Genomic DNA, 7,711 nt, shown 5'->3' on the forward strand with positions numbered 1-7,711 from the left:
AAAAACCCTTTGCAGTTTGCAGTGATTTGTATCGTGTTAAAAAAATAATTCTTACCAGTTGCTAAACTGATTTAACCAATCAACAAATATGAGATGTGAGCCTCTCCCAGCTGTCACTGGGTCAGCTGATCCAGGCTTACATAACTTTTAATGTAAAGTAGTTTTATTTCCTGCTGCAGCTGAGAAGGAACAGGTCCTGCTTTTCCATTGGCTGTGCTTTGCATGTACATCACAGGTGTTACTGAAACAGAGTAAATCCAGCAGCTCTGTGTTTGATCCTCCATCAGCTCTTCACTGTAATCCAGATCTCCTAACATGATGCTCTGCTCCGGACTCAGCAGCACACTGTGTGAGTACAACACACTGATCATCCTTTATTTATACATGAAATCAGCTGCACATGTTCAGTCTAATCCTTTTCTAGCTTTCCACTGTGCTGTACTGTGACATGCTTTTCTTTCTGCTTTATTGGATCAGTTCATCTAACATCCTAAATACATGTTTGCATCACCTCAGCAGGACAGTTAGGCTTCACAGAGTCCTGAGAGCAATTCATGGCTGATCATTTACTTTGAAGAGTTGAAGTCAAACTGTCAACACAAATAAGTTTATTGACAAAAGTTGGAAAGATGAAGAGAATAAATGTGTCATTGAAATCTGCTGTTTAGAAAGAGTTTCCAAAGAATCCAGGTGTGAATGAAAGCAGCAGCTTTCTCCTGTTTGCTTTTCATTTCTGTTTCATGTTTTGAGGTGAATTCAACTTGATATCAAACACACAGTCTGACACTGAGCTTTCTTTCTGTCTCTTTCAGTGCTGGCAGCAACCTGTTCACTCATCACTTCAGGTAAATGAGTTTCAACCAGCTGACTCTGGACCAGCTCTTTATCCGCATGAGGATTTTCAAGGGTTACTGGAAATTTCCTGCCAGTTAACATGTGTTTCAGCATTAACTAAGAGATCCTGTACAGGAGCTTTGGGAGTGTGGGTTTTTAGAGTCACAGGCTATTTTTATCCCCATTCAAAAGAAACATTTCAGGCAGTGCAATGTGAGAAGACCCCCGGGCCAATCCCAGGACACGCCTCAGACAGTGTGTCTGTCTGACCTGGGATGTGTCCCCCCCAGAGCTGTTGTTACTGGGGAGGGAAAGGTCTGGGTATGTATGTTTAGACTGATCTCAGAGTGTATAGGTCTGATTTGTTTCAGACATAAATTCTAAAAGCCCCCCTAAAAATGTGGAAAATTAAAAAACATTCAGTATATTTCCTAGACTACAATGATTTAAAGTACTTCCTTTTCTCCTGTTCCATGCAAACATTTCATAGAATTAATTCACTCAGTTTTTCTGCATTAGCTGATTTGCATCTGCAGAGCATTTGCATTTTACATGGGATGGCAGCAGGTCTTTTGTTTTTAACTTTCATGTAAAGCAGCATCATGGAAATTGTTCACCAAGTTTACAGATGAATATTATAAAATCCCAATTTATATAATAAAATATGAAGTCAAAGAAGAAGCATGAGCACAGGCGTCATCATCCAGCACTTTAGCAATAAGAATTATTGACTTTTACGGCTTTTGCCATACTGGTCCTCCTCCTTGTCATAGTTTATTCGATTATTATTCTTTTTATTTTAAGTTATTACAATCAGAGCAGAAAGAGATGGGAAAGAGAAAGAAGAAGAAAAGAGAAGTTGGGAAGAGAGTTAACAGATGGAAAACAGAAGAGAGAGAAAGGAAGCTGTAGGTGATCATTGTGTTTGATGACCTGCTGAAGAAGCAAACACAAAACAACACAGTAGGGAAACCATAGCAACAACCAGCATAAGCACAAGTAACAGTAAACAATAAATATTGAATATCACTGAGCAGCACACAGTGCTAATAATGCAGGATACGTTTAGAGGCAGCAGCCAGCCACACAGACAGGATAACGAGAGGATGGGCAACAGGTGGGCCTGTCTCAAAATGCGTCTTTGTGCGTACTTGTGTTCTCGTGATACGTCATCAGTCGGAGACCAAGTACTGCTCCAATTCAAAGTACGCATCAAGGTGAGAATGAGAAAAAGTCCCGGATGTGTTCTCCGCCCGTTTTATCGAGCATGCATCGGTGGTGACTTGTGTGGACCTGGTACAGCTAAATATCCCAGAATGCATTTCGTCCAAAACTCAAATGCAGCAATGGCGGACGAGCGGGCGGGGCTAAAAACCTTTAAATATTACTCTTTCTGGGTCACAAAATAAACTTTTAAGATATTTTCAGGCTGTGTAAGCTTCAAATATCTGCTCGATTTATCAAGATATAACGTTTCCAAAAGTGCTCCGACGTTTTCAGAGACGTCTGTTACTCCATACTCCAGCTCCATAGCAGACAGCGAGGTCGAGGATTATTCGAGCCGGCGAGAACAGCGGACTCCCGGGACATCGTTTCAAACCCCCCCACGGTCTTTCGCTATTCAGGTTAACATGATATATAAGTCACTTAGTTAACTTCGATATGTTAATATTTGGTTTATTTCAGAGTTTTCTTTGTTCTCGAGTAAATCGGTTTGGCTGAGATTAAAGTTCAGCTTCATAACATATTAATCACAGTTAAATTAGGAGGGGACCTGTGACATCATCAAGTACGCGGTGTTCCAATTGTACAAATTGCGAGTCCGTGCTCGGACCTGCCGAGAACGCGAGCACGGACTCGCGTACTTGAGAATTGAGAAAGGGCTTTGAGACAAGGGAAGCAAAGCTGAACACAATGCAAACAGGACGAGACTCAAAATAAGACAGGACACACAGAGACTCATACTCAAGAGACATGAGCTTGACACAAAGACTGAGGAGAACACATAGATGAGACCAAGATGACCAGGACAAGAACATGGAACGTGCAACCCCGGGGAGGCCGAACCTAAAGACCAGAACCTACAAATATATCATAAAACAGAGTATTACTTAAACCAGAATCCAACGAAACAAATATATTAGGACTGGATCACAGACCCAGAACCATGACAGAACCCCCCGCCCCCTTAAGGGTTGACCTCCAGTTGTCCCAAACTAAACAAATACAGGAAAACCTGACCAGGGTGGGTGGAGCAATCTGGATGGAGGGCTGGGAATATTAGGATAAATATTCCAAAACAAAGAAGCAACAGTTCAGCAGGCTGGTCATGAGGCCAGTGGCAGAGACCAATCAGTTTAGGAGACTGTGTGGAGACCTCTGGTGAACTCTGGTGGAGATGGATTTAGCAGGAACCGTCTAGTTTGTGTTGGTGTGACCCAGGTTAAGGCAGCGGTGTGGCATATGCTGCTTGCTGGGTCGGTTCAGCTGAGCTCCCAGCAGACGCAGGGAGACATTTCCAGGGGTCCAGACTTGGCTGAGGCCTTGAACTCAGGCTCTGGGTGGGCCCCAGGGACAGTTTCAGTCTCTGGGAGAATCAGTCTTGCAGCATCACAAACATCTTGAAACACACAGTCTCTGAATTAAAAAGTCCAGGTACAAATCAGAGAGAGCTGCCTGAGCAACATCACAAATTGTCTTTAAAACATCAGGTTGGGGAAAGAAAACACAGTTTCTGAGAGCTGGGAAACACACAGTTCAGGTTTTTCCAACTCCGGCAAAAAAGAAATTGTCCTCTTGTCTGAGGGCCCAGAAACCTCAGACATGTTCTTGTCAGGTCACGGAAACAAAATGTACGACTCTATAACTGTGCTGCTCAGAAGCAGAGTTATCAGGAGCACAACTGATGGATTTTAAGCTTTCAAAACAAGAGCCTGCAATCTGTGACCTTATATAAGAAACACAGTTGTCATTAATTTACAATTTACACATTTAGTTTTTAATACAGGCTTTATCAGAGCTGAACTTTCTCTCCTCCCACAGGGTCCCGCATATCCACAGGGAGAGTGGTCACCTCTAATGGCCTCAGTGTCCAACACCTGAGCTGCGGTAAGCTGGACAACCGTGTCCAACAATTCACTGCAGTGAGTTCTCTTTCAAACATTCGCTTTGGTGTCTCTGCGTTGTCCACAGAAGCCTTTGTGTCATTTATGTGGAAATAAAAATCCTGTCTTTGACCACATTGCTCCTGGCTTTCGCATCGTCAGTGATTCTTGAGATAAGGGACAAAACACGTCCGCCGATAAAACCCGATTTTGGGGTTAAAAATATGCACACAAGTGTTAACCCAGCTGACTAAGAGACAAACCAAGGCAATGTTTACACAACAAAAGTATGATTTTGTGTTTTGTTATGCATATATATTTACTTTAAATGGTACAATACATTACCAGTACCCTAAAAATCCACTGTCCACAAGCAGGTGTGATGATATTAAAACAGAGAGAAAAATGAACAGTAATGTAAAATGAAACATCAAGTCACTAAGTATTTAAGTCAATACCTTATTTAATATCAAAATGTACACCTGAAATTTATTTTTGCATATTTTAAGTGATTAAAATCGTGTCCAGAGTTTTTGTCAACACCATCAGATTTTTTAAAAAGTACAAAAAAATCAGGAATGATTGTGGGCAGCTTACACTCTGAGGACCCCTTTACCACTTCCTGTTCGATACACATGCCGTGGTGAGTTTTTTTGTTTTAATTTCATTTATGGCACAACTTTGTGATAAAACTGCGTCACGGCCACCAAAGTCGATGAAATGCAAGATTTAATTATTTTGTAAAAAGCTTCATTTAGGTAGATTGTTGAGGCCATAAGCAGCTGTTGAAAAACAAGCTTCTGTCAGAAAAACACGTGTTATGAGAGAAAGTCGGTATTTTGTCAGCACCATCAGATTTTTGTCTGACGGTGTTGACACTTTTTGTAATGGTGTTGACAAACGCCACAAAAGTGTCCTATTCACTAATTATGTTAAGTTTTTTTTATTAATATTTCAGTCATATTACTTCCTGTGTATTTTACTGATATTTCTGCTTTATAGGTGTGTCGAATATTATCGAATTTGCCGTATCTTGAATCTCATTGTTAATGTATACTTTATTAATCCTGTAGGAACATGCTTAGTCCTCTGCGTTTAACCCTTTCACAAGCGGTGGGCAGCTACAAATCCATCGCCCGGGGAGCAGTGTGTAGAGACGGTACCTTGCTCAAGGGTACCTCAGGAAAGCCGCTGTTCGGTAGATTTGAACCCCCAAGAGATCAGGGGGCAAACACTCTATCTACTGAGCTATCTCTGCCCCGAGAGCTGGTCTTTTAAGTGATGATGTATGAAGCCTGCATTGGAGTCCAAACTACCTGCGTTTATTAAGGCTGTTGTGTTTTAACATGTTTCAGTGCTTTTTATCTTGTTCTTTTACATCTGAACAAGCCCCTAAAAACAGCCAGTGATCACTGTCAGGAACCCTCACGTTAACTTTTATCAAGTGGAAACGAGTTAGCATTCATCCTCCAGCTTCATTGTGTTTATGCTAACATAGCTGTGTCGCTAGCGATCACGTAGCACATCATTATATACCAGCTAGTCCAACTTCAGTAACCCTACAAACATCACTGCTGTTTAGTTTCCTGTCTTCATTTATGTTGGAGGTGACAGCAGAGCTGGTGTATCATGTTTAGGAGGAATCCAGCAAGCTAACTTCTAACTCTGTTAAATTTCACATGTTCTTTTTTTATGGATGCCTGGATGTTACACCTGGTAGAGCCACACTGATCATTTTATTAAAGATATAAGAGTTGAGACAGTTTGTAACTGTCTAAATTAACGGCTAATGACATCTTACTTAAAGATAGCATCTCTATTGCTTAATACATAGTTGTGTTTTGAATATCCATCCTTAATCTGTGTAAATGCTTCAGAAAAATTCTAAGAATTACTTAATGGTACATTTCAGGCTAGAATGGCAAAGGGGAAGCTGTCATAGACGAACGAAAGAGAAGGAGCAGGGAGGATCGAAAAGAAGTAGAGAAAAATTTACAGCCAGCCTGAGTTGAAGAAAGAGTTTCTCAGAAAGGAAAAGATGGAGAAATAGAGTGAAAGAGGGAAAATAAAGAACATCAGTGATCTGAGAGAAAGAAAAAAGGCAGAAGAGAAGGTTTTGGAAACAAGCACAGAGACGAAATCTTATTCATAGCCTTTTCCTTTTTTGTTTTCTTTAGGTCACGAGCAGTTGTCCAAGCATTTCACTACATATCGTACTGTGTATGACTGTGTACCTGACAAATAAAATTTGAATTTGAATTTGAATTTGAAAGGAGAGAAAGTCCAGCAGCGTCTAAACACACAACCACAGAGAACTTTAGACATAACTTCTGAGGAATCAAGAAAGAATAGCTACTAGCCAGCTACTTGCTGGTGAACTATCGAGATGTAGAATCGGACATGTGCAAAAATGAAATTGTTATGAAGTGTCTTGTGATATTACATACGTTTTTAAACTTTAATGGTGATTTTTAAAAGAAATAATTGTCACCATCGTCAACACCTTGTCAGCTCAATAATATGTATTTTTGTTTATTGTTCTCTTTTGAAGAATAAAAAAATAAAAAAAGTTAATTTTCTCAATAAATGTGTAATTTTCATGCTGCTAAATATGATTGTTTCTTATAGAGATTAAATACAAGCTTCTGAAAATATGTACGACTGTAACTCTAATAACAAAAAGCCAAACAATCTTACTTTTAAATGTGGTATAATTAGTTTGAAAGCATAAACAGTAGAACAGAGAAGCTGCTAAAAGTCAAACTAGCTGAAACACTTTATTTAAAATATATATTTTGCATTTCTTTGTGTCTGATGGTGTTGACAAAAACGTTGCACTTCTCCAGCAAAAACATAAATTATTAAAAAATGTTACACCTGGGAGACCAAAACATGGTGAGACGGCCAAAACTTTGTGTAACAATTATATGTAAATATGATTCCCCTAATCTCAGGCATCACTGCTGAGCATGTCAGCGATATTCATGCACTGTCAATACACAAACACTGCACCCAATTCACGTGGGCCAATCTACAGTAACACTCGGGCCAAGTCCGGCCTTTGTGGCCAAAAATCTTCATCTCCAGTGCACTCCATTGGAGCTAGAGGCTTTTTGCCCCCCTGCTTTTTTCTTCCCTGAACAGGAGCGCCTACATGCTGTCCCTCCGGTTAGGGTTTTATGTACCTATATAGAGAGAACAAAAGCTTTCAGGAGGTCTAATTAGGTGTTTATTTCCATGTTGAAAAGCCTGTTAGCAAACAGCACATTTCCTTTCGCCAGCATAGGTCTGCCCCAACCCTGCGCTTCATGCTTTTTCTACAAGAGGGATGGTAACCTCTTTGGCCTTTTTTAAGGGGTGTCTCTATATAGGAGATATGTGCAACAGCAAGCTGGGCTTCAACTTGAATGACAGGTGTCGCTGCGTCACACCCTTTTATAGGGAGGAGGGTGGCCCCTCCCTGACACAGGCGTCATGACTGCCACCCAATGCTGGCTGGAGTAATGACATAGAGACTTCTGATGATGACGCAGAGAGAGCGTTCCCCATAGTGAGACACCTCACTGATGTTATCAGAGAACAGGAGTTACGGAACAGAGCAACCTGATGATTCTGTTCATCTGGACGTAGCGTTTTGTGGGAGAGACGTTTCGTCATCATCCAGGTGACGAAACTTAGCCTATGCGACCAAGGAGGAGGGGCCTAAGGGTACATCTGTCACCATCTTACATGCTGTGATTACAGCCATTCCCCAACTCTCTGTGAATGGGACT

General features: G+C 40.9%; 1 long non-coding RNA gene across 1 annotated transcript; it reads left to right on the forward strand.

Annotated features, from left to right (window-relative positions):
* Nucleotides 1-262: 262 nt before the first annotated feature.
* LOC113013838 (uncharacterized) lies at nt 263-3,855 on the forward strand. Its single transcript, XR_003270867.1, has 3 exons — nt 263-349; nt 813-845; nt 3,842-3,855. It is a non-coding gene; the product is annotated as an uncharacterized LOC113013838 (long non-coding RNA).
* Nucleotides 3,856-7,711: the final 3,856 nt, after the last annotated feature.

Source organism: Astatotilapia calliptera, chromosome 20, assembly GCF_900246225.1.
Source record: "Astatotilapia calliptera chromosome 20, fAstCal1.2, whole genome shotgun sequence".
In the NCBI taxonomy this organism is placed as follows: domain Eukaryota; kingdom Metazoa; phylum Chordata; class Actinopteri; order Cichliformes; family Cichlidae; genus Astatotilapia; species Astatotilapia calliptera.